This window comes from Oncorhynchus gorbuscha, linkage group LG10 (genome assembly GCF_021184085.1).
Source record: "Oncorhynchus gorbuscha isolate QuinsamMale2020 ecotype Even-year linkage group LG10, OgorEven_v1.0, whole genome shotgun sequence".
Classification (NCBI taxonomy): domain Eukaryota; kingdom Metazoa; phylum Chordata; class Actinopteri; order Salmoniformes; family Salmonidae; genus Oncorhynchus; species Oncorhynchus gorbuscha.
This window is the reverse complement of record NC_060182.1, coordinates 86,234,973-86,259,051: the sequence shown is the minus strand read 5'-3', so window position 1 is coordinate 86,259,051 and position 24,079 is coordinate 86,234,973. Positions and strand designations below refer to the sequence as shown.

The 24,079-nt window shown below is 47.3% G+C and overlaps 1 protein-coding gene across 2 annotated transcripts in view; it reads left to right on the top strand.

Moving 5' to 3' along the window:
• Positions 1-24,079, top strand: part of LOC124046663 (alpha-(1,6)-fucosyltransferase-like) — a 149,331-nt gene that overhangs the window by 32,977 nt on the left and 92,275 nt on the right. For both annotated transcript variants that reach the window (XM_046367304.1, XM_046367302.1), the window contains exon 2: positions 23,196-23,251. The gene's annotated coding sequence lies outside the window, so the exon portion shown is untranslated. The remainder of the gene's footprint in view (positions 1-23,195; positions 23,252-24,079) is intronic.

Sequence of the window (24,079 nt, the reverse complement as noted above, 5' to 3'; positions counted from 1 at the left end):
CTAGTTCTCATCAACATGTCTAGTATAATCACTCATACTGTACAGTACTGTGAGGGTTCTAGTTCTCATCAACATGTATAATATAACACTCCTACTGTACAGTACTGTGAGGGTTCTAGTTCTCATCAACATGTATAGTATAATCACTCATACTGTACAGTACTGTGAGGGTTCTAGTTCTCATCAACATGTATAGTATAACACTCATACTGTACAGTACTGTGAGGGTTCTAGTTCTCATCAACATGTATAGTATAACACTCATACTGTACAGTACTGTGAGGGTTCTAGTTCTCATCAACATGTATAGTATAACACTCATACTGTACAGTACTGTGAGGGTTCTAGTTCTCATCAACATGTATAGTATAACACTCATACTGTACAGTACTGTGAGGGTTCTAGTTCTCATCAACATGTCTAGTATAATCACTCATACTGTACAGTACTGTGAGGGTTCTAGTTCTCATCAACATGTCTAGTATAATCACTCATACTGTACAGTACTGTGAGGGTTCTAGTTCTCATCAACATGTATAGTATAACACTCATACTGTACAGTACTGTGAGGGTTCTAGTTCTCATCAACATGTATAGTATAATCACTCATACTGTACAGTACTGTGAGGGTTCTAGTTCTCATCAACATGTATAATATAACACTCATACTGTACAGTACTGTGAGGGTTCTAGTTCTCCCTCTCTCCTGCATTTGGCCACAAGTTCACAAGTTTGTGTAACAGCAAACCTTCACAGGACAGTGCTGCACACATTGTGATGTTAGCTCCTCTCTGGCCTGGGACATCCACGGTTACTCTCTGTCCAACCACATTTCTTCCCCTGCGGTGTGTTTTTGCCAGGTTGAATCCAGCTTCATCCACAAAGATGAATGTATGTGCAGTTTGTCTGGCTTCTCCATTTTACTCTCTAATATACAGTCAATCCACTGTTTTACAGTACTTGACATTATGCATAGCGGTGTATGTACCCTGTTTGGTTATTGAACAGACATCTTACCTGGACATATTGATACTGGAGTCCTTTCACACGTTCACCGTTTCTCTTAAAGGCTACAGAGTACAACTGCTTCATCCGTATTTAATGTTTCTCTTGGACTCTGGAAATTGTCTGATAATATTCTGCCTCTCCTTCCTGTGGGAGGCAACCTTTTGGATCCTACTGAAAATCACACAAAAAATCAATATATCTAAATGTACATGTAAAAATGTGAACATACTGTATTGTACTGTAATATGGATGCACATCTCACATGTTGTTTTGCTGGAAGTTGTACTATTGATGCTGTTGATGGGCATTAATATGGAGTTGGTCCCCTCTTTGTTGCTGTAACAGCCTCTACTCTTCTTGGAAGACTTTCCACTAGATATTGGAACATTGCTGCAGGGACTTGCTTCCATTCATTAGTGAGGTTGGGCACTGATGTTGGGCGATTAGGCCTGGCTCGCAGTCGGTGTTCCAATTCATCCCAAAGGTGTTCGATTGGGTTGAGGTCAGTGCTCTGTGCAGGCCAGTCAAGTTGTTCCACACCGATCTCGACGAACCATTTCTTTATGGACCTTGATTTGTGCACTTGGGCATTGTCATGCTCAAACAGGAAAGGGCCTTCCCCAAACTGTTGCCACAAAGTTGAAAGCACAGAATCATCTAGAATGTCATTATATGCTGTAGCGTTAATATTCCCTTTCACTGGAACTATGGGGCCTGAACCATGAAAAACAGCCCCAGACCCTTATTCCTCCTCCACCAAACTTTACAGTTGGAACTATGCATTCGGGCAGGCAGCGTTCTCCTGGTATCCGCCAAACCCAGACTCGTCCTTCAGACTGCCAGATGGTAATGCCTGATTCATCACTCCAGAGAATACGTTTCCACTGCTCAAGAGTCCTATGGCGGCGAGCTTTACACCACTCCAGCCGACGTTTGGCAGTGAGTGTTGCAAGCAATCTGACCATTTTGACACGCTACGAGCTTCAGCACTCGGCGGTCCCGTTCTGTGAGCGTGTGTGGCCTATCACTTCGCGGCAATTGAACAATTGTTGCTCCTAGATATTTGGCCAGGGCAGCTCTTGCTCTAGCAGGGCAGAAATTTGATGAACTGACTTGTTGGAAATGTGGCATCCTATGACGGTGCTACGTTGAAAGTCACTGAGCTCTTCAGTAAGGCCATTATACTGCCAATGTTTTCTATAGAGATTGCATGCCTGTGTGCTCGATTTTATCCTCCTCTCCCATCCCTCATCCTCCTCTCCCATCCCTCATCCTCCTCTCCCATCCCTCATCCTCTCCCATCTCTCATCCTCCTCTTTCATCTTTCATCCTCCTCTCCCATCTAACATCCTCCTCTCCCATCTCTCATCCTCCTCTCTCATCTCTCTCTCCCATCTCTCATCCTCCTCTCTCATCTCTCTCTCCCATCTCTCATCCTCCTCTCTCATCTCTCATTCTCCTCTCCCATCTTTCGTCCTCCTCTCCCATCTTTCGTCCTCCTCTCTCATCTCTCATCCTCATCTCTCATCCTTCTCTCATCTCTCATCCTTCTCTCATCTCTCATCCTCCTCTCTCATCTCTCATCCTCCTCTCATCTCTCTCCATGTTATTCAGTCCCAAGGGCATAGCTGTCCTCAAACCATGAGTGTTTCCGTTTTTAAATTAGGGAGCGCTTTATCTCAATGAATTACAAGTGGCTGGAGGTCCTATTTAAATGAGGCCATCGCTTTACATACATTTTACATAGTTGACTGGAGTTGACAGTAAAGTTAAACATTTTCTTTCTGTGGTGAACTGTGAATGTACCTCCTATGTGTGTTAAAAGAAGCTGCTATAAATTACAGTGGGTTGACAAGTGTGTGCATGTGCGTGCGTGTGTGTGTGTGTGCTTGTGCATGCATTAGTAGGTGCATGTGTGTATGTTCTCAATCTATGTTCTCAAACTGTTTTTGAGCAGCCTTCCTTTACAGCAGAATTCCTCTTTCCTGTTTTCTGTGTTGTATCCCAAAGGCTCTGAAGACACCCACTGTATGAAGACCCACATGTCTATTATCATATTGTATGTAGATTCCTGCTGACTCTCCTTTCTGCTCTCCTTTCTGGTGGTACTCATCCTCCTAGCCTCAGGGGACACAGAGCTCTGCTCTCCTTTCTGGTGGTACTCATCCTCCTGGCCTCAGGGGACACAGAGCTCTGCTCTCCTTTCTGGTGGTACTCATCCCCCTGGCCTCAGGGGACACAGAGCTCTGCTCTCCTTTCTGGTGGTACTCATCCCCCTGGCCTCAGGGGACACAGAGCTCTGCTCTCCTTTCTGGTGGTACTCATCCCCCTGGCCTCAGGGGACACAGAGCTCTGCTCTCCTTTCTGGTGGTACTCATCCTCCTGGCCTCAGGGGACACAGAGCTCTGCTCTCCTTTCTGGTGGTACTCATCCTCCTGGCCTCAAGGGACACAGAGCTCTGCTCTCCTTTCTGGTGGTACTCATCCCCCTGGCCTCAGGGGCCACAGAGCTCTGCTCTCCTTTCTGGTGGTACTCATCCTCCTGGCCTCAGGGGACAAAGAGCTCTGCTCTCCTTTCTGGTGGTACTCATCCTCCTGGGCTCAGGGGACCCCTTTGGGGTTGGGGTGAGGTTGGGGATGTTTTGGGGATGGGTTTGGTTGGGGACTGGGAGTGAAAGTGTGTGAGTGTGAAAGACGGGGATTTTGCAGACAGGTGCAATGTTTGTGTGCGTAGGCTTAGCTAAATACACTGTTTATGTGTGTAGGCTTAGCTAAATACACTGTTTATGTGTGTAGGCTTAGCTAAATACACTGTTTATGTGTGTAGGCTTAGCTAAATACACTGTTTATGTGTGTAGGCTTAGCTAAATACACTGTTTATGTGTGTAGGCTTAGCTAAATACACTGTTTGTGTGTGTAGGCTCAGCTAAATACACTGTTTGTGTGTGTAGGGTTAGCTAAATACACTGTTTGTGTGTGCAGGCTTAGCTAAATACACTGTTTTTGTGTGTGCAGGCTTAGCTAAATACACTGTTTATGTGTGCAGGCTTAGCTAAATACACTGTTTTTGTGTGTGCAGGCTTAGCTAAATACACTGTTTTTGTGTGCAGGCTTAGCTAAATACACTGTTTATGTGTGTAGGCTTAGCTAAATACACTGTTTATGTGTGTAGGCTTAGCTAAATACACTATGTGTGTAGGCTTAGCTAAATACACTATGTGTGCAGGCTTAGCTAAATACACTATGTGTGTAGGCTTAGCTAAATACACTATGTGTGCAGGCTTAGCTAAATACACTATGTGTGTAGGCTTAGCTAAATACACTATGTGTGTAGGCTTAGCTAAATACACTATGTGTGTAGGCTTAGCTAAATACACTATGTGTGTAGGCTTAGCTAAATACACTATGTGTGTAGGCTTAGCTAAATACACTATGTGTGTAGGCTTAGATACATATGTGCTGGAGTTAGTGTGCGGTGTGAGTGTAACTTTCAGATAATGTAGTCAGTGAGACTGACTGGTAATGAAGCGTTGTTTTTGTGTGTGGGAAATATTTTCTCTCTACCGTGGTGCTCTTTCTCTTTGTTTTGAGCAACATGCTCCCTAACTTGAAATGTGTGTGTCTCCTTTTGGAGAAGTAAATCTATCTCTCTCTATCGACAGGCACCCGCGTTCTGCAGGGGATCGCTTCTCCAAACTGGAATACAGAACTTTTGCTTCAAACACACATCCTTCCTCCCCTCCTCTCTCCACCCCCCCCCCTTCCTCTATCCTCACTGTCTCCCTCTATCCTCCTTCTCTCCCTCTATTTTCTCCCTCTATCCTCCCTCTATCCCAGGCCTGGGCAATTATTAGAAGATATTTTTGCCATCGCGGGCCAGAATCATATTACAGGATTATACATCGTGTGTCTGACTGTGTTGACAGATATATCTACTGTAAATCACGTACAGATATGCTACTTATTTTACTTTTTAACATGTACGGCAATGAAGAACATCCATGTTCTCCTTTTGGTAGGGATTTTCATTATTTAACATGTAAACAATAAACTACACGGAGGGAAAAGTACACTGCATTCAGCACCACGGACAGAGCTCTTGTTAACGGCTATGCACAAAAACACAAGAAAGAGAGAGAGCTCAACATTACATTTAAACCACTCAATCAGTGTGAGGAGTGAAGTCTCTGATGGGCATTGACTAGAGCAGTGAAGTCAGGTATAGTTTCTGACGTCGCCATGCACAGGATTGCTGCGAGGTGAGAGTCAGTAAGAGATGACCTGTGCCTTAAACGTGTTATATTTCATCACTGAACATGTCTGTTTTCATACATAAACTCAGCAAAAAAAAAGAAACGTCCTTTTTTCAAGACCCTGTCTTTTAAAGAATTCATAAAAATCCAAATCATTCCACAGATCCTCATTGTAAAGGGTTTAAGAAGGGACGCCTATCTTAGGGATAGGCCTCCTGTCACCAGAACAGTCTTAGGGATAGGCCTCCTGTCAACAGAACAGTCTTAGGGATAGGCCTCCTGTCAACAGAACAGTCTTAGGGATAGGCCTCCTGTCAACAGAACAGTCTTAGGGATAGGCCTCCTGTCAACAGAACAGTCTTAGGGATAGGCCTCCTGTCAACAGAACAGTCTTAGGGATAGGCCTCCTGTCAACAGAACAGTCTTAGGGATAGGCCTCCTGTCAACAGAACAGTCTTAGGGATAGGCCTCCTGTCACCAGAACAGTCTTAGGGATAGGCCTCCTGTCACCAGAACAGTCTTAGGGATAGGCCTCCTGTCAACAGAACAGTCTTAGGGATAGGCCTCCCGTCAACAGAACAGTCTTAGGGATAGGCCTCCTGTCAACAGAACAGTCTTAGGGATAGGCCTCCTGTCACCAGAACAGTCTTAGGGATAGGCCTCCTGTCAACAGAACAGTCAACAGAACAGTCTTAGGGATAGGCCTCCTGTCAACAGAACAGTCTTAGGGATAGGCCTCCTGTCACCAGAACAGTCTTAGGGATAGGCCTCCCGTCAACAGAACAGTCTTAGGGATTGGCCTCCTGTCAACAGAACAGTCTTAGGGATAGGCCTCCTGTCAACAGAACAGTCTTAGGGATAGGCCTCCTGTCAACAGAACAGTCTTAGGGATAGGCCTCCTGTCACCAGAACAGTCTTAGGGATAGGCCTCCTGTCACCAGAACAGTCTTAGGGATAGGCCTCCCGTCAACAGAACAGTCTTAGGGATAGGCCTCCCGTCAACAGAACAGTCTTAGGGATAGGCCTCCTGTCAACAGAACAGTCTTAGGGATAGGCCTCCTGTCACCAGAACAGTCTTAGGGATAGGCCTCCTGTCAACAGAACAGTCTTAGGGTTAGGCCTCCCGTCAACAGAACAGTCTTAGGGATAGGCCTCCTGTCACCAGAACAGTCTTAGGGATAGGCCTCCTGTCACCAGAACAGTCTTAGGGATAGGCCTCCCGTCAACAGAACAGTCTTAGGGATAGGCCTCCCGTCAACAGAACAGTCTTAGGGATAGGCCTCCCGTCAACAGAACAGTCTTAGGCATAGGCCTCCCGTCAACAGAACAGTCTTAGGGATAGGCCTCCCGTCAACAGAACAGTCTTAGGGATAGGCCTCCCGTCAACAGAACAGTCTTAGGGATAGGCCTCCTGTCAACAGAACAGTCTTAGGGATAGGCCTCCCGTCAACAGAACAGTCTTAGGGATAGGCCTCCCGTCAACAGAACAGTCTTAGGGATAGGCCTCCCGTCAACAGAACAGTCTTAGGGATAGGCCTCCCGTCAACAGAACAGTCTTAGGGATAGGCCTCCTGTCAACAGAACAGTCTTAGGGATAGGCCTCCCGTCAACAGAACAGTCTTAGGGATAGGCCTCCTGTCAACAGAACAGTCTTAGGGATAGGCCTCCTGTCAACAGAACAGTCTTAGGGATAGGCCTCCTGTCAACAGAACAGTCTTAGGGATAGGCCTCCCGTCAACAGAACAGTCTTAGGGATAGGCCTCCCGTCAACAGAACAGTCTTAGGGATAGGCCTCCCGTCAACAGAACAGTCTTAGGGATAGGCCTCCTGTCAACAGAACAGTCTTAGGGATAGGCCTCCTGTCAACAGAACAGTCTTAGGGATAGGCCTCCCGTCAACAGAACAGTCTTAGGGATAGGCCTCCCGTCAACAGAACAGTCTTAGGGATAGGCCTCCCGTCAACAGAACAGTCTTAGGGATAGGCCTCCCGTCAACAGAACAGTCTTAGGGATAGGCCTCCCGTCAACAGAACAGTCTTAGGGATAGGCCTCCCGTCAACAGAACAGTCTTAGGGATAGGCCTCCAGAACAGTCTTAGGGATAGGCCTCAACAGAACAGTCTTAGGGATAGGCCTCCCGTCAACAGAACAGTCTTAGGGATAGGCCTCCCGTCAACAGAACAGTCTTAGGGATAGGCCTCCCGTCAACAGAACAGTCTTAGGGATAGGCCTCCCGTCAACAGAACAGTCTTAGGGATAGGCCTCCCGTCAACAGAACAGTCTTAGGGATAGGCCTCCCGTCAACAGAACAGTCTTAGGGATAGGCCTCCCTCAACAGAACAGTCAACAGAACAGTCTTAGGGATAGGCCTCCTGTCAACAGAACAGTCTTAGGGATAGGCCTCCCGTCAACAGAACAGTCTTAGGGATAGGCCTCCTGTCAACAGAACAGTCTTAGGGATAGGCCTCCTGTCAACAGAACAGTCTTAGGGATAGGCCTCCCGTCAACAGAACAGTCTTAGGGATAGGCCTCCCGTCAACAGAACAGTCTTAGGGATAGGCCTCCTGTCAACAGAACAGTCTTAGGGATAGGCCTCCCGTCAACAGAACAGTCTTAGGGATAGGCCTCCGTCAACAGAACAGTCTTAGGGATAGGCCTCCCGTCAACAGAACAGTCTTAGGGATAGGCCTCCTGTCAACAGAACAGTCTTAGGGATAGGCCTCCCGTCAACAGAACAGTCTTAGGGATAGGCCTCCCGTCAACAGAACAGTCTTAGGGATAGGCCTCCTGTCAACAGAACAGTCTTAGGGATAGGCCTCCCGTCAACAGAACAGTCTTAGGGATAGGCCTCCTGTCACCAGAACAGTCTTAGGGATAGGCCTCCCGTCAACAGAACAGTCTTAGGGATAGGCCTCCTGTCAACAGAACAGTCTTAGGGATAGGCCTCCCGTCAACAGAACAGTCTTAGGGATAGGCCTCCCGTCAACAGAACAGTCTTAGGGATAGGCCTCCTGTCAACAGAACAGTCTTAGGGATAGGCCTCCCGTCAACAGAACAGTCTTAGGGATAGGCCTCCCGTCAACAGAACAGTCTTAGGGATAGGCCTCCTGTCAACAGAACAGTCTTAGGGATAGGCAGTCTAGGCCTCCCGTCAACAGAACAGTCTTAGGGATAGGCCTCCTGTCAACAGAACAGTCTTAGGGATAGGCCTCCCGTCAACAGAACAGTCTTAGGGATAGGCCTCCCGTCAACAGAACAGTCTTAGGGATAGGCCTCCCGTCAACAGAACAGTCTTAGGGATAGGCCTCCTGTCCAGAACAGTCAACAGAACAGTCTTAGGGATAGGCCTCCCGTCAACAGAACAGTCTTAGGGATAGGCCTCCCGTCAACAGAACAGTCTTAGGGATAGGCCTCCGTCAACAGAACAGTCTTAGGGATAGGCCTCCTGTCAACAGAACAGTCTTAGGGATAGGCCTCCCGTCAACAGAACAGTCTTAGGGATAGGCCTCCTGTCAACAGAACAGTCTTAGGGATAGGCCTCCTGTCAACAGAACAGTCTTAGGGATAGGCCTCCTGTCAACAGAACAGTCTTAGGGATAGGCCTCCCGTCAACAGAACAGTCTTAGGGATAGGCCTCCCGTCAACAGAACAGTCTTAGGGATAGGCCTCCCGTCAACAGAACAGTCTTAGGGATAGGCCTCCTGTCAACAGAACAGTCTTAGGGATAGGCCTAGGCCCCGTCAACAGAACAGTCTTAGGGATAGGCCTCCCGTCAACAGAACAGTCTTAGGGATAGGCCTCCCGTCAACAGAACAGTCTTAGGGATAGGCCTCCCGTCAACAGAACAGTCTTAGGGATAGGCCTCCCGTCAACAGAACAGTCTTAGGGATAGGCCTCCCGTCAACAGAACAGTCTTAGGGATAGGCCTCCCGTCAACAGAACAGTCTTAGGGATAGGCCTCCTGTCAACAGAACAGTCTTAGGGATAGGCCTCCCGTCAACAGAACAGTCTTAGGGATAGGCCTCTCGTCAACAGAACAGTCTTAGGGATAGGCCTCCCGTCAACAGAACAGTCTTAGGGATAGGCCTCCCGTCAACAGTACATGTAAGTGCCTTAGATCAGCTGAAAGCTTAAATTATTGTTAATATAACTACATTGTCCAATTTACAGTAGCTATTACTGTGACAAAATGCCATGCTATTGTTTGAGGAGAGCTCCTAACAACAAACAAACAAAATTTCACTGCGATAAGTTGAAGGTTCAGATCTATTGTGTTATATCCTCCTACATTCACATTTCCACAAACGTCAAAGTGTTTCCATTCAAATGGTACCAATAATATGCATATCCTTTTATTTATTTTATTTATTTCACCTTTATTTAACCAGGTAGGCCTTTTAGAACAAGTTCTCATTTACAATTGCGACCTGGCCAAGATAAAGCAAAGCAGTTCGACAGATACAACGACACAGAGTTACACATGGAGTAAAACAAACATACAGTCAATAATACAGTATAAACAAGTCTATATACGATGTGAGCAAATGAGGTGAGATAGGGGAGGTAAAGGCAAAAAAGGCCATGGTGGCAAAGTAAATACAATATAGCAAGTAAAAACACTGGAATGATAGTTTTGCAATGGAAGAATGTGCAAAGTAGAAATAAAAATAACGGGGTGCAAAGGAGCAAAATAAATAAATAAATTAAATACAGTTGGGAAAGAGGTAGTTGTTTGGGCTAAATTATAGGTGGGCTATGTACAGGTGCAGTAATCTGTGAGCTGCTCTGACAGTTGGTGCTTAAATCTAGTGAGGGAGATAAGTTTTTCCAGTTTCAGAGATTTTTGTAGTTCGTTCCAGTCATTGGCAGCAGAGAACTGGAAGGAGAGGCGGCCAAAGAAAGAATTGGTTTTGGGGGGACTAGAGAGATATACCTGCTGGAGCGTGTGCTACAGGTGGGAGATGCTATGGTGACCAGCGAGCTGAGATAAGGGGGGACTTTACCTAGCAGGGTCTTGTAGATGACATGGAGCCAGTGGGTTTGGCGACGAGTATGAAGCGAACCAATTTTTCAGTTTTTGATTTGTTAAAAAAGTTTGAAATATCCAATAAATGTCGTTCCACTTCATGATTGTGTCCCACTTGTTGTTGATTCTTCACAAAAAAATACAGCTTTATATCTTTATGTTTGAAGCCTGAAATGTGGCAAAGGGTCGCAAAGTTCAAGGGGGCCGAATACTTTCGCAAGGCAGTGTATATGTTCCTGGTTCTACATTTTTTGAATGGGGTATGCTTATTTAAGATGGTGAGGAAAACACTTTTAAAGAATAACCAGGCATCCTCTACTGACGGGATGAGATCAATATCCTTCCAGGATACCCAGGCCAGGTCGATTAGAAAGGCCTGCTCGCTCAAGTGTTTGATGGAGCGTTTAACAGTGACGAGTGGAGGTCGTTTGACCGCAGACCCATTACGGATGCAGGCAATGAGGCAGTGATCGCTGAGATCCTGGTTGAAGACAGCAGAGGTGTATTATTGCGTTATTATTATTATTATTATTATTGTGTTATTGCCAGCAGCATACCACCCTGCATACCACTGCTAGCTTTTTTCTGAAGCTAAGCAGGGTTGGTCTGGTCAGTTCCTGGATGCGAGACCAGATGCTGCTGGAAGTGGTGTTGGAGGGCCAGTAGGAGGCACTCTTTCCTCTGGTCTAAAATAATATCCCAATGCCCCAGGGCAGTGATTGGGGACACTGCCCTGTGTAGGGTGCCGTCTTACGGATGGGACGTTAAACGGGTGTCCTGACTCTCTGAGGTCATTAAAGATCCCATGGCACTGAACTCCGGTGTCCTGGCTATATTCTCAATCTGGCCCTCATACCATCATGGTCACCTAATAATCCCCAGTTTACAATTGGCTCTTTCATCCCCCTCCTTTCCCCTGTAACTATTCCCCAGGTTGTTGCTGCAAATGTGAATGTGTTCTCAGTCAACTTACCTGGTAAAATAATGGATAAATAAATACAATTTAGAGGGCACGTTGGTCAGGATGATATCTATGAGGGTGCCTGAGTTTACGTATTTGGGGTTGTACCTGGTAGGTTCCATGGTCATTCGGGTGAGATTGAGGGCATGTATCTTAGGTTGTATGACGACCGGGGTGTTAAGCATATCCCAGTTTAGGTCACCGAGCAGTACAAACTCTGAAGATAAATGGGGGGCAATTCATTCACATATGGTGTCCAGGGCGCAGCTGGGGGCTGAGGGGGGTCTGTAACAAGCCTCAACCGTGAGAGACTTATTTCTGGAAAGGTGGATTCTTAAAAGTAGAAGCTCGAACTGTTTGGGCACAGACCTGGATAGTAAAGACAGAACTCTGCATGCTATCTCTGCAGTAGATTGCAACTCCACCCCTTTTGGCAGTTCTATCTTGGCGGAAAATGTTATAGTTGGGGATAGAAATTTCAGAATTTGTGGTGGTCTTCCTAAGCCAGGATTCAGACACGGCTAGGACATTCGGGATGGCAGAGTGTGCTCAAAGCAGTAAAAAAAAAACTTAGGGAGGAGGCTTCTGATGTTAACATGCATGAAACCAAAGCTTTTACGGTTACAGAAGTCAACAAATGATAGCGCCTGGGAAATAAGAGTGGAACTGGAGGCTACAGGGCCTGGGTTAACCTCTACATCACCAGAGGAACAGAGGAGGAGGATAAGGGTACAGCTAAAGCCTATAAGAACTGGTCGTCTAGTGCGTTGGGGACGGAGAATAAAAGGAGCAGATTTCTGGGCGTGATAAAATAGATTCATTAGAGAGGCATAAAGCAATCACAGGTGTTGATCAGGAGAGCTAAGACAACCCAGGCCTGCTCTATCCTCTCCCTCTATCCTCTCCCTCTATCCTCTCCCTCTATCCTCTATCCTCTCCCTCCTCCCACTATCCTCTCCCTCTATCCTTCCTCTCTCCCTATATCCTCCCTCTCTCCCTCTCTCCTTCTATCCTCTCCCTCTATCCTCCCCCTCCTCCCTCTATCCTCACTCTCTTTCTCTATCCTCTCCCTCTATCCTCCCCCTCCTCCCTCTATCCTCACTCTCTTTCTCTATCCTCTCCGTCTATCCTCCCCCTCCTCCCTCTATCCTCACTCTTTCTCTATCCTCTCCCTCTATCCTCCCCCTCCTCCCTCTATCCTCACTCTCTTTCTCTATCCTCTCCCTCTATCCTCCCCTCCTCCCTCTATCCTCACTCTCTTTCTCTATCCTCTCCGTCTATCCTCCCCCTCATCCCTCTATCCTCACTCTCTTTCTCTATCCTCTCCCCCTATCCTCTCCCTCTATCCTCCCTCTATCCAACCCTCTCTTTCTCTATCCTCCCTCTATCCTCACTCTCTTTCTCTATCCTCTCCCTCTATCCTCCCTCTATCCAACCCTCTCTTTCTCTATCCTCTTCCTCTATCCTCCCTCTATCCAACCCTCTCTTTCTCTATCCTCTCCCTCTATCCTCTTCCTCTATCCTCCCTCTATCCAACCCTCTCTTTCTCTATCCTCTCCCTCTATCCTCCCTCTATCCTCCCTCTATCCAACCCTCTCTTTCTCTATCCTCCCTCTATCCAACCCTCTCTTTCTCTATCCTCTCCCTCTATCCTCCCTCTATCCTCACTCTCTTTCTCTATCCTCTCCCTCTATCCTCCCTCTATCCAACCCTCTCTTTCTCTATCCTCTCCCTCTATCCTCCCTCTATCCAACCCTCTCTTTCTCTATCCTCTCCCTCTATCCTCCCTCTATCCTCACTCTCTTTCTCTATCCTCTCCCTCTATCCTCCCTCTATCCTCACTCTCTTTCTCTATCCTCTCCCTCTATCCTCCCTCTATCCAACCCTCTCTTTCTCTATCCTCTATCCTCACTCTCTTTCTCTATCCTCTCCCTCTATCCTCACTCTCTTTCTCTATCCTCTCCCTCTATCCTCCCTCTATCCAACCCTCTCTTTCTCTATCCTCTCCCTCTATCCTCCCTCTATCCAACCCTCTCTTTCTCTATCCTCTCCCTCTATCCTCCCTCTATCCTCACTCTCTTTCTCTATCCTCTCCCTCTATCCTCCCTCTATCCAACCCTCTCTTTCTCTATCCTCTCCCTCTATCCAACCCTCTCTTTCTCTATCCTCTCCCTCTATCCTCCCTCTATCCAACCCTCTCTTTCTCTATCTTCTCCCTCTATCCTCCCTCTATCCAACCCTCTCTTTCTCTATCTTCTCCCTCTATCCAACCCTCTCTTTCTCTATCCTTTTACTTTTTATTTAACCTTTATTTAACTAGGCAAGTCAGTTAAGAACATATTCTTATTTACAATGACGGCCTACATTGGCCAAACCCGGAGGACGCTGGGCCAAATGTGCGCCGCCCTATGGGACTCCCAATCACGGCCAGTTGTGATACAGCCAAGAGAGGAGAGAGGAGGCAGAGAAGAGGTGGTGGAGAGCAGAGGTGAGGTGGGGGAAAGAGAGGAGAGAGAGAGAGAAGCGGTGGGGGACAGAGGATGCAGAGAAGAGGTGGGGGAGAGAGAGGTGAGGTGGGGGAGAGAGAGGTGAGGTGGGGGAGAGAGAGGTGAGGTGGGGGAGAGAGGTGGGGTGGGGGAGAGAGAGGTGAGGTGGGGGAGAGAGAGGTGAGGTGGGGGAGAGAGGTGAGGTGGGGGAGAGAGAGGTGAGGTGGGGGAGAGAGGTGAGGTGGGGGAGAGAGGTGAGGTGGGGGAGAGAGAGGTGAGGTGGGGGAGAGAGGTGAGGTGGGGGAGAGAGAGGTGAGGTGGGGGAGAGAGAGGTGAGGTGGGGGGAGAGGTGAGGTGGGGGAGAGAGGTGAGGTGGGGGAGAGAGGTGAGGTGGGGGAGAGAGTTGAGGTGGGGGAGAGAGAGGTGAGGTGGGGGAGAGAGGTGAGGTGGGGGAGAGAGAGGTGAGGTGGGGGAGAGAGAGGTGAGGTGGGGGAGAGAGAGGTGAGGTGGGGGAGAGAGGTGAGGTGGGGAAGAGAGAGGAGGCAGAGAAGAGGTGGGGGAGAGTGGGGTGGGGTGAGGGAGAGTGAGATGGGGTGGGGGAGAGAGAGGAGGCATAGGTGAGGTGGGGGAGATAGAGGAGGCAGAGAAGAGCTGGAGGAGAGAGAGGTGAGGTGGGGGAGAGAGAGGAGGCAGAAAAGATGTTGGGGAGAGAGAGGAGGCAGAGAAGAGATTGGGGAGAGAGAGGAGGCAGAGAAGAGGTTGGGGAGAGAGAGGAGGCAGAGAAGAGGTTGGGGAGAGAGAGGAGGCAGAGAAGAGGTTGGGGAGAGAGAGGAGGCAGAGAAGAGGTTGGGGAGAGAGAGGAGGCAGAGAAGAGGTTGGGGAGAGAGAGGAGGCAGAGAAGAGGTTGGGGGGAGAGAGAGGAGGGGGAGAAGAGGTTGGGGAGAGAGCTGGGGGAGGCAGAGAAGAGGTTGGGGGAGAGAGAGGAGGCAGAGAAGAGGTTGGGGAGAGAGAGGAGGCAGAGAAGAGGTTGGGGAGAGAGGAGGCAGAGAAGAGGTTGGGGAGAGAGAGGAGGCAGAGAAGAGGTTGGGGAGAGAGAGGAGGCAGAGAAGAGGTTGGGGAGAGAGAGGAGGCAGAGAAGAGGTTGGGGAGAGAGAGGAGGCAGAGAAGAGGTTGGGGGAGAGAGGAGGCAGAGAAGAGGTTGGGGAGAGAGAGGAGGCAGAGAAGAGGTTGGGGAGAGAGGAGGCAGAGAAGAGGTTGGGGGGAGAGAGAGGAGGCAGAGAAGAGGTTGGGGAGAGAGAGGAGGCAGGCGAGGTTGGGGGAGAGAGGAGGCAGAGAAGAGGTTGGGGAGAGAGAGGAGGCAGAGAAGAGGTTGGGGAGAGAGGAGGCAGAGAAGAGGTTGGGGAGAGAGAGGAGGCAGAGAAGAGGTTGGGGAGAGAGAGGAGGCAGAGAAGAGGTTGGGGAGAGAGAGGAGGCAGAGAAGAGGTTGGGGAGAGAGAGGAGGCAGAGAAGAGGTGGGGGAGAGTGGGGTGGGGTGAGGGAGAGTGAGGTGGGGTGGGGGAGAGAGAGGAGGCATAGGTGAGGTGGGGGAGAGAGAGGAGGCAGAGAAGAGCTGGGGGAGAGAGAGGTGAGGTGGGGGAGAGAGAGGAGGCAGAAAAGATGTTGGGGAGAGAGAGGAGGCAGGGAAGAGGTTGGGGAGAGAGGAGGCAGAGAAGAGGTTGGGGAGAGAGAGGAGGCAGAGAAGAGGTTGGGGAGAGAGAGGAGGCAGAGAAGAGGTTGGGGAGAGAGAGGAGGCAGAGAAGAGGTTGGGGAGAGAGAGGAGGCAGAGAAGAGGTTGGGGAGAGAGGAGGCAGAGAAGAGGTTGGGGAGAGAGAGGAGGCAGAGAAGAGGTTGGGGAGAGAGGAGGCAGAGAAGAGGTTGGGGAGAGAGGAGGCAGGGAGGATGTTGGGGAGAGAGGAGGCAGAGAAGAGGTTGGGGAGAGAGAGGAGGCAGAGAAGAGGTTGGGGAGAGAGGAGGCAGAGAAGAGGTTGGGAAGAGAGGAGGCAGGGAGGATGTTGGGGAGAGAGGAGGCAGAGAAGAGGTTGGGGAGAGATGAGGCAGAGAAGAGGTTGGGAAGAGAGAGGAGGCAGAGAAGAGGTTGAGGAGAGAGAGGAGGCAGAGAAGAGGTTGGGGAGAGAGAGGAGGCATAGAAGAGGTTGGGGGAGAGGAGGCAGAGAAGAGGTTGGGGAGAGAGAGGTGAGGTTGGTGAGAGAGAGGAGGCAGAGAAGAGGTGGGGGAGAGAAGAGGTGGGGGAGAGAGAGGAGGCAGAGAAGAGGTTGGGGAGAGAGAGGTGAGGTTGGTGAGAGAGAGGAGGCAGAGAAGAGGTGGGGGGAGAGAGAGGAGGCAGAGAAGAGGTGGGGGAGAGAGAGGAGGCAGAGAAGAGGTTGGGGAGAGAGAGGAGGCAGAGAAGAGGTTGGGGAGAGAGAGGAGGCAGAGAAGAGGTTGGGGAGAGAGAGGAGGCAGAGAAGAGGTTGGGGAGAGAGAGGAGGCATAGAAGAGGTTGGGGGAGAGAGGAGGCAGAGAAGAGGTGGGGGAGAGAGAGGTGAGGTTGGTGAGAGAGAGGAGGCAGAGAAGAGGTGGGGGTGAGGCAGAGAAGAGGTGGTGGAGAGAGAGGTGAGGTTGGTGAGAGAGAGGAGGCAGAGAAGAGGTGGGGGAGAGAGAGGAGGCAGAGAAGAGGTGGGGGAGAGAGGCAGAGAAGAGGTGGGGGGAGAGGAGGCAAGGTTGGGGAGAGAGGAGGCAGAGAAGAGGTGGGGGAGAGAGAGGAGGCATAGAAGAGGTGGGGGAGAAAGAGGAGGCAGAGAAGAGGTGGGGGAGAAAGAGGAGGCAGAGAAGAGGTGGGGGGAGAGGAGGCGAGGTTGGGGAGAGAGGAGGCAGAGAAGAGGTGGGGGGAGGAGGCGAGGTTGGGGAGAGAGGAGGCATAGAAGAGGTGGGGGAGAGAGAGGAGGCAGAGAAGAGGTGGGGGAGAGAGAGGAGGCATAGAAGAGGTGGGGGAGAAAGAGGAGGCATAGAAGAGGTGGGGAGAGAGAGGGCATAGAAGAGGTGGGGGAGAAAGAGGAGGCAGAGAAGAGGTGGGGGAGAGAGAGTAGGCAGAGAAGAGGTGGCTGAGATCAGAGGTGAGGTGGCACACAAACAAACAAACAAACAAACACACACACACAGCCAGCCCTGCCAACTTTTCCCTCCCTGCAGCTTTTGACCCCTCCAGGAGGATCATCCATCCAGAAACACCCATCTGTGCCTGTCTCTCTAAAGAGAGGAGAGGGGTGTGTGTGCGGACGTATGTGTGTTTGTGTGTTAGAGAGAGCAGCATAACCAGCACAGTCCTGAGCTCTGAGAATAGAATACACTGCATGTATGATACATGGCCCATACATTACACACACACACACACACACACACACACACACACACACACACACACACACACACACACACACACACACACACACACACACACACACACACACACACACACACACACACACACACACACACACACACACACACACACACACACACACACACTCTCTGTTAGATGAGGTGCCAGTCCCCAGCTGCAGTCACTGTCAGAGAGGCCATCCCAGCTGTGCCTCTGGAGCTGGGTCACCTGATCCATGTCCTCACCTTTGGCCTCATTTCCTGTCACTTATGACCAATGAAAGTAGAGGCAATCCCCCCAGGCCCCTCCCCCAGAATTACTGAGGATTTGTCGCAATGTTCTGATTCCAGTATGACTTGGACTTCCTATTCTGACTTTCTGCTTGTCTTGACTTTCTCAAATATTAAAGTAGTACCACACTGTTTGATGACAACGTTGTTGGCTGGTGAATCACACTATACAGGAAGTAATCCCACGTGCCTCACACACAACAGTAGCTTGGTAAGCGTAAGCCCTTTATTGACTGCAATACAACACAATCAATCAATGTTCAACTAGGATATTTGATTTATTCAGTACCATACTGTACAGTAGAGTGTATTGTATAATAAAGCAAACAGACGTAACCTCAGTATAGCCTAACTGTAGGTTAATTAATGAATAGCCCACAGCTATCGTACACACACACACACACACACATTGAAAGGCTTAGTTTCTTTGATGTGGATTAGTGAGCTAATAGAATGGTCTACTGTGGCTACAGGAGGACTAGTGAGTGGTAGACCTGGCAGCATGTCTCTGAACGTTGGCCTGTAGAAATACATGGATATAGAGAGGCTGGGAGAAAAGACTAGGGATGCTCTTAGTAGAGAAGCCTATCTATGCTGCTATACGTCTCTATACGGATCTTAATTTGAGCCAGTTTGCTACAGCAGGACAATAATCCTGCAGCAACAGCAAATGTGTATTATAATGAATGGATATTTTTGTAGTGGTTGATATATTTTATGTTAAAGAAAATTAAGTCTGACATTTCAAAGTGGAAATTGCATACAATAGAAGCCTTTTTTAAACTCCTGCGGTGCAGGAAAATTCTCAGCAACTAAACTGACCAAATTAAGATCCTACAGCTGTAAACCTTTTCCTCGACTAAAAAACACTTTCAATTGAGATACCTGCCAATTCATTACCCTGAATGTACATTTAAGTGACGCGTTGATTGTTGCATTTCTCAGAGAAGTCCACAGGTCGATTGGTTATCTATCTGTTTCACAGGAGGTTGGTCTCACCTTAAGTACCAACAACAGGCTTGTGGTAATGGAGTGGAATCAGTGGAATGGTATCAAATACATCAGATTCATGGTTTCCATGGTTTCCAGGTGTTTGATGTCATTTAATTTGCTCCATTCCATTATTATGAGCCGTTCCTCCCCTCAGCAGCCTCCTGTGATCTGTTTTCTATCCTGAGGTCGGATTGGTTGCCTGTAACACATTATGGTTTCAGAAGCCAGGATAATTAGGATTGATTTCTGAGAAAGCTACATTTCTACTGCCTCCCTTCCAGCTAAAGCTCTCTGTTGAAGTATTGAAACCAGCGCTGCCGAGCCAGCTGCTGCCGAGCCAGGTGCTGCCGAGGTGTGTTGTGTTTATTTGTTCCATATGAGGCTCTTTTAATAAACAAAGACACATCTCTGGTCTCTCTCCTTCACCTCTCAATTTGTGTTGTTGTGCTTGGGGTGTGTGTGTGTGTCTCAACTCCCTAACCCAATTCCCTTGGACCTCAAATGAGCCTGCATTATGAATTCCTTTGTTTTTCTAGGTAAGGCACGGAATTATACGGTAGCGCTCCCTGCTCTGGAGGAAATTAGAGTTGTGATCGCAGAAGATTGTGAGCGCAATTTGTTTTTGGAAGCTTGTATGTTTTTCAGGGGAAAAGCCACGTTGAAAAGAAAATGGGCAATTATTGATCGGCAAAGTTATTTAGGGTGGTGTGGTTCAGATAGGAAGCCTTAAATGTAAACTTAGAACCATTTTCCTGATAATGGAAGTTGAAATGAATCTCTGCGACTAGATCCACCAGCCAAGGTCATTTCAGAGCAGCCTGCTGCGGCATTCCTTGGTTGCTCGAACTGTGTGTGTGTGTGTGTGTGTTTTGCATTCGTTGTTTGCCTGCCCGTGATTGTGTGGGTGGGCCTTTGTGAGTGTGAGGGTGTGTGCTTATGGGCTAGTGTGTGTGTGTTTCTTCATACATGCGTGTGTGCGCGATTGTGTGTGCACGCTTGCATACGTGTATGTGCGTGTGTGCGTTTGAGCGTGTGTGTGTGTGTGTGTGTGTGTGTGTGTGTGTGTGTGTGTGTGTGTGTGTGTGTGTGTGTGTGTGTGTGTGTGTGTGTGTGTGTGTGTGTGTGTGTGTGTGTGTGTGTGTGTGTGTGTGTGTGTGTGTGTGTGTGTGTGTGCATCATTCATTGGGGATTGAGTCTTGCTTAATGGTCTCCAATTACATCTGATGCTTCCATCCATCCTGGGCCTGTCGCCACGGCAGCAGGAGAGTGTGGGTGTCACTGCTCTAAGCCGTCACCATGGATTATGGGATGGATGTGCAGCCAGGGAGGGTCTGAAGCTGAATACACACACACATGCACGCAAAGGGTGGCTACTTTGAAGAATCTATAATATAAAATATATATAGATTTGTTTATGTCACGCCCTGACCTTAGATATCTCTGTTTATATATATTTTGGTTAGGTCAGGGTGTGACTACGGTGGGTACTCTAGGTTTTTGTATGTCTAGGGGTTTTGTATGTCTAGGGGTTTTGTATGTCTAGGGGTTTTGTATGTCTAGGGGTTTTGTATGTCTAGGGGTTTTGTATGTCTAGGGGTTTTGTATGTCTAGGGGTTTTGTATGTCTAGGGGTTTTGTATGTCTAGGGGTTTTGTATGTCTAGGGGTTTTGTATGTCTAGGGGTTTTGTATGTCTAGGGGTTTTGTCTATGTTGGCCTGATATGGTTCCCAATCAGAGACAGCTGTTTATCGTTGTCTCTGATTGGGGATCATATTTAGTCAGGCCTTTTTTTCCCCACTTTCTGGTGTGGGATCTCGACTATGTGTAGTTGCCTGTCAGCACTATTTTGTATAGCTTCACGTTTCGGTTGTTCTTTGTTGTTTTGTTTAGTGAGTTTCCGTTTATTAAAATATGTGGAAATCTACACACGCTGCGCCTTGGTCTCATCATTATCACGAACGTGACAGTTTAACACTTTTTGGTTACTACGTGATTCCATACGTGTAATTTAATACTTTTGATGTCGTCACTTCTGCAATATAGAAAATAGTAAAAATAAAGAAAAGCCCTTGAATGAGTCGGGTAAAACTTTTGACTGGTACTGTATATTATTTAGTATATGTAAAGACAAGATTAAATTGAGAATAGTCTGATGGGTGAGAATATTGTCACTTGTGAATAATGCCCAGTGTGTGCAGACTAAGGCATGAAAAAGTGCATGCCTTTTCTTTTCCCAATCATAGTCACATGTATCATGTAGCCTAGCCCATAGCCTATGTTTTGATCAGATTGCATAACAACTCCAGTTGTAGCCCATAGCCTATGTTTTGATCAGATTGCATAACAACTCCAGTTGTAGCCCATAGCCTATGTTTTGATCAGATTGCATAACAACTCCAGTTGTAGCCCATAGCCTATGTTTTGATCAGATTGCATAACAACTCCAGTTGTAGCCCATAGCCTATGTTTTGATCAGATTGCATAACAACTCCAGTTGTAGCCCATAGCCTATGTTTTGATCAGATTGCATAACAACTCCAGTTGTAGCCCATAGCCTATGTTTTGATCAGATTGCATAACAACTCCAGTTGTAGCCCATAGCCTATGTTTTGATCAGATTGCATAACAACTCCAGTTGTAGCCCATAGCCTATGTTTTGATCAGATTGCATAACAACTCCAGTTGTAGCCCATAGCCTATGTTTTGATCAGATTGCATAACAACTCCAGTTGTAGCCCATAGCCTATGTTTTGATCAGGTGGTATAATAACTCTAAATGTAGCCTATAGGCCTATATGTTTTGATCAGGTGGTATAATAACTCTAAATGTAGCCTATAGGCCTATATGTTTTGATCAGGTGGTATAATAACTCTAAATGTAGCCTATAGGCCTATATGTTTTGGTCAGGTGGTATAATAACTCTAAATGTAGCCTATAGGCCTATATGTTTTGGTCAGGTGGTATAATAACTCTAAATGTAGCCTATAGGCCGATATGTTTTGGTCAGGTGGTATAATAACTCTAAATGTAGCCTATAACTCTAAAGGCCGATATGTTTTGGTCAGGTGGTATAATAACTCTAAATGTAGCCTATAGGCCGATATGTTTTGGTCAGGTGGTATAATAACTCTAAATGTAGCCTATAGGCCTATATGTTTTGGTCAGGTGGTATAATAACTCTAAATGTAGCCTATAGGCCTATATGTTTTGGTCAGGTGGTATAATAACTCTAAATGTAGCCTATAGGCCGATATGTTTTGGTCAGGTGGTATAATAACTCTAAATGTAGCCTATAGGCCTATATGTTTTGGTCAGGTGGTATAATAACTCTAAATGTAGCCTATAGGCCGATATGTTTTGGTCAGGTGGTATAATAACTCTAAATGTAGCCTATAGGCCTATATGTTTTGGTCAGGTGGTATAATAACTCTAAATGTAGCCTTTTGGCCTTTGACCCCTGGAACACAGTTGGAGAGCACATAGCTTACAGAGCACATAGCTTACAGAGCACATAGCCTACAGAGCACATAGCCTACAGAGCACATAGCCCACAGAGCCTAGTGAAACACAGTCTATTTAGAAGAGGATCCCAGCTTTATCCTGCTGCAGGATTTATTGCTGAGTGCGTCTCAATATTAGGATGGTGTTCCTTATGCTTTGTACACTCAGTGTATATTTTTATTTTATTTTTTTATTTGACCTTTATTTATTAACTAGGCAAGTCAGTTAAGAACAAATTCTTATTTTCAATGACGGCCTTGGAACAGTGGGTTAACTGCCTTGTTCAGGGGCGGAACGACAGATTTTTACCTTGGCAGGTTATATGTAAGACTAGATTCAATTGAGAATAGTCTGATGAATGAGAATATCATCAAGTGCTTTCAGATAGTGAATGAGAGACTGATGAAGTGTGTGCAGCCTGCGCAAGAAACAGAACAGAGCTCATGCCTTTCATGTAACATTTTTCAAATCATCACTAGAGTCGCATCATACAGCCTTAGAATGTACAAATCTAAACATATAGCCTGACGTTTTTATCACAACTAAAGTTGAATAAATAACTCTAAATGAAGCATGTCGAAAAGGACCTGTTTCTTTGTCAACCTCTCAACACAGAATAGAAGCATGTGCGCTACCTCGGAAATCATTTTATTCAGCTATGTTCAATTGTGTTCTTCTTAATATAAAATAATATACAAATAATGCCACTGGAATTATGAGCAAATCTCATCTGCTAAATGAACTAGTGTAGCCCACAGCCATTTGGCATAGCCAGATCAGGGCCTAACATAAGGACAGCTCAGAGTATGCTATTCTGTTCTTCTGACATAAGCTACATTTTCTTCACATCGTGTTTCTTAAGACCTGTCTAAAATTAATAATTGATTTATTGTGATGGTTATAGGTTATATTAAATGGATTTATTCGTTTTTTTTAAAAATGTTGATGTTCCAAAGGTCTGCATCGGGGGCTGGTAGGCTATGCGTGGAAGATGCCAAACATGTTTTTGTTAATGAATGGTCAATTACCAAGAGACCAGCAGTTATTTGCATGACAATCACTGACTGACAAAATTTCATGACCACCACAGCCCTACCTAACACACACTCACTCACTCGCACACACGCGCGCACACACACTCACTCTCCTGGCTTGATAAATAACCTTGAAGGAAATGACAAATGACTCAAGTCTTAAAGCTTTGTTCTCGCTGACTAAATCATGGTGGGTAATATCATTTTCTTTCCTAATCTTTTTTTTACAGGAAGAAGTTGTTCTCTGAATTCCCAAGTGAGGATTCTGTGAGGCTTCTAAAAAAAGGTAAGCACCTTTTAGGATGGAGGATACTTTCAGGGTATGGGATGGTTGGACTAAGACGGATGTTTGATCAGAAGGACAGATCATAATTTGGGCCAGTGGAGGCTTCTGAGGGGAGGACGGCTCATGATAATGGCTGGAACTGAATGAATGGAATGGCATCAAACTATGTGTTGGATGTATTTGATAACATTCCATTCATTCCACTCCAGCCGTTACCACAAGCCCATCCTCCCCAAGTAAGGCGCCACCAACCTACTGTGACAAACTTTATGGTTGTTGTTTGTTTTTTTACCCCCTTTTTCTCCCCAAAAACGTGGTATCCAATTGTTAGTAGTTACTGTCTGGTCTCATCGCTACAACTCCCGTACCGGCTCGGGAGAGACGAAGGTCGAAAGCCATGCGTCCTCTGAAACACAACCCAACCAAGCCACACTGCTTCTTAACACAGCGCGCATCCAACCCGGAAGCCAGCCGCACCAATGTGTCGGAGGAAACACCATACACCTAGCAACCTGTTCAGCGTGCACTGCGCCTGGCCCGCCACAGGAGTTGCTAGTGCGCAATGAGACAAGGATATCCCTACCGGCCAAGCCCTTTATGGTTGTATATAAGCTTCCTGTGTGTGCTTGTGACCATGTAAAATCTGGGTTTTCTTATTGGGCTGTAGAACTCAGCTGCACAGTAGTTTATACAATTTTACTGGCTATGTGACATTTGTGTATAGAGCAGGCTTGGATGGGCGGAACTGAGATAAACTGGGGTGAACTGAACTGAATGTAGCCGGGCTGGGCAGAACACGCCTTTGCTATCACTGCTGTGTTGTCCTGT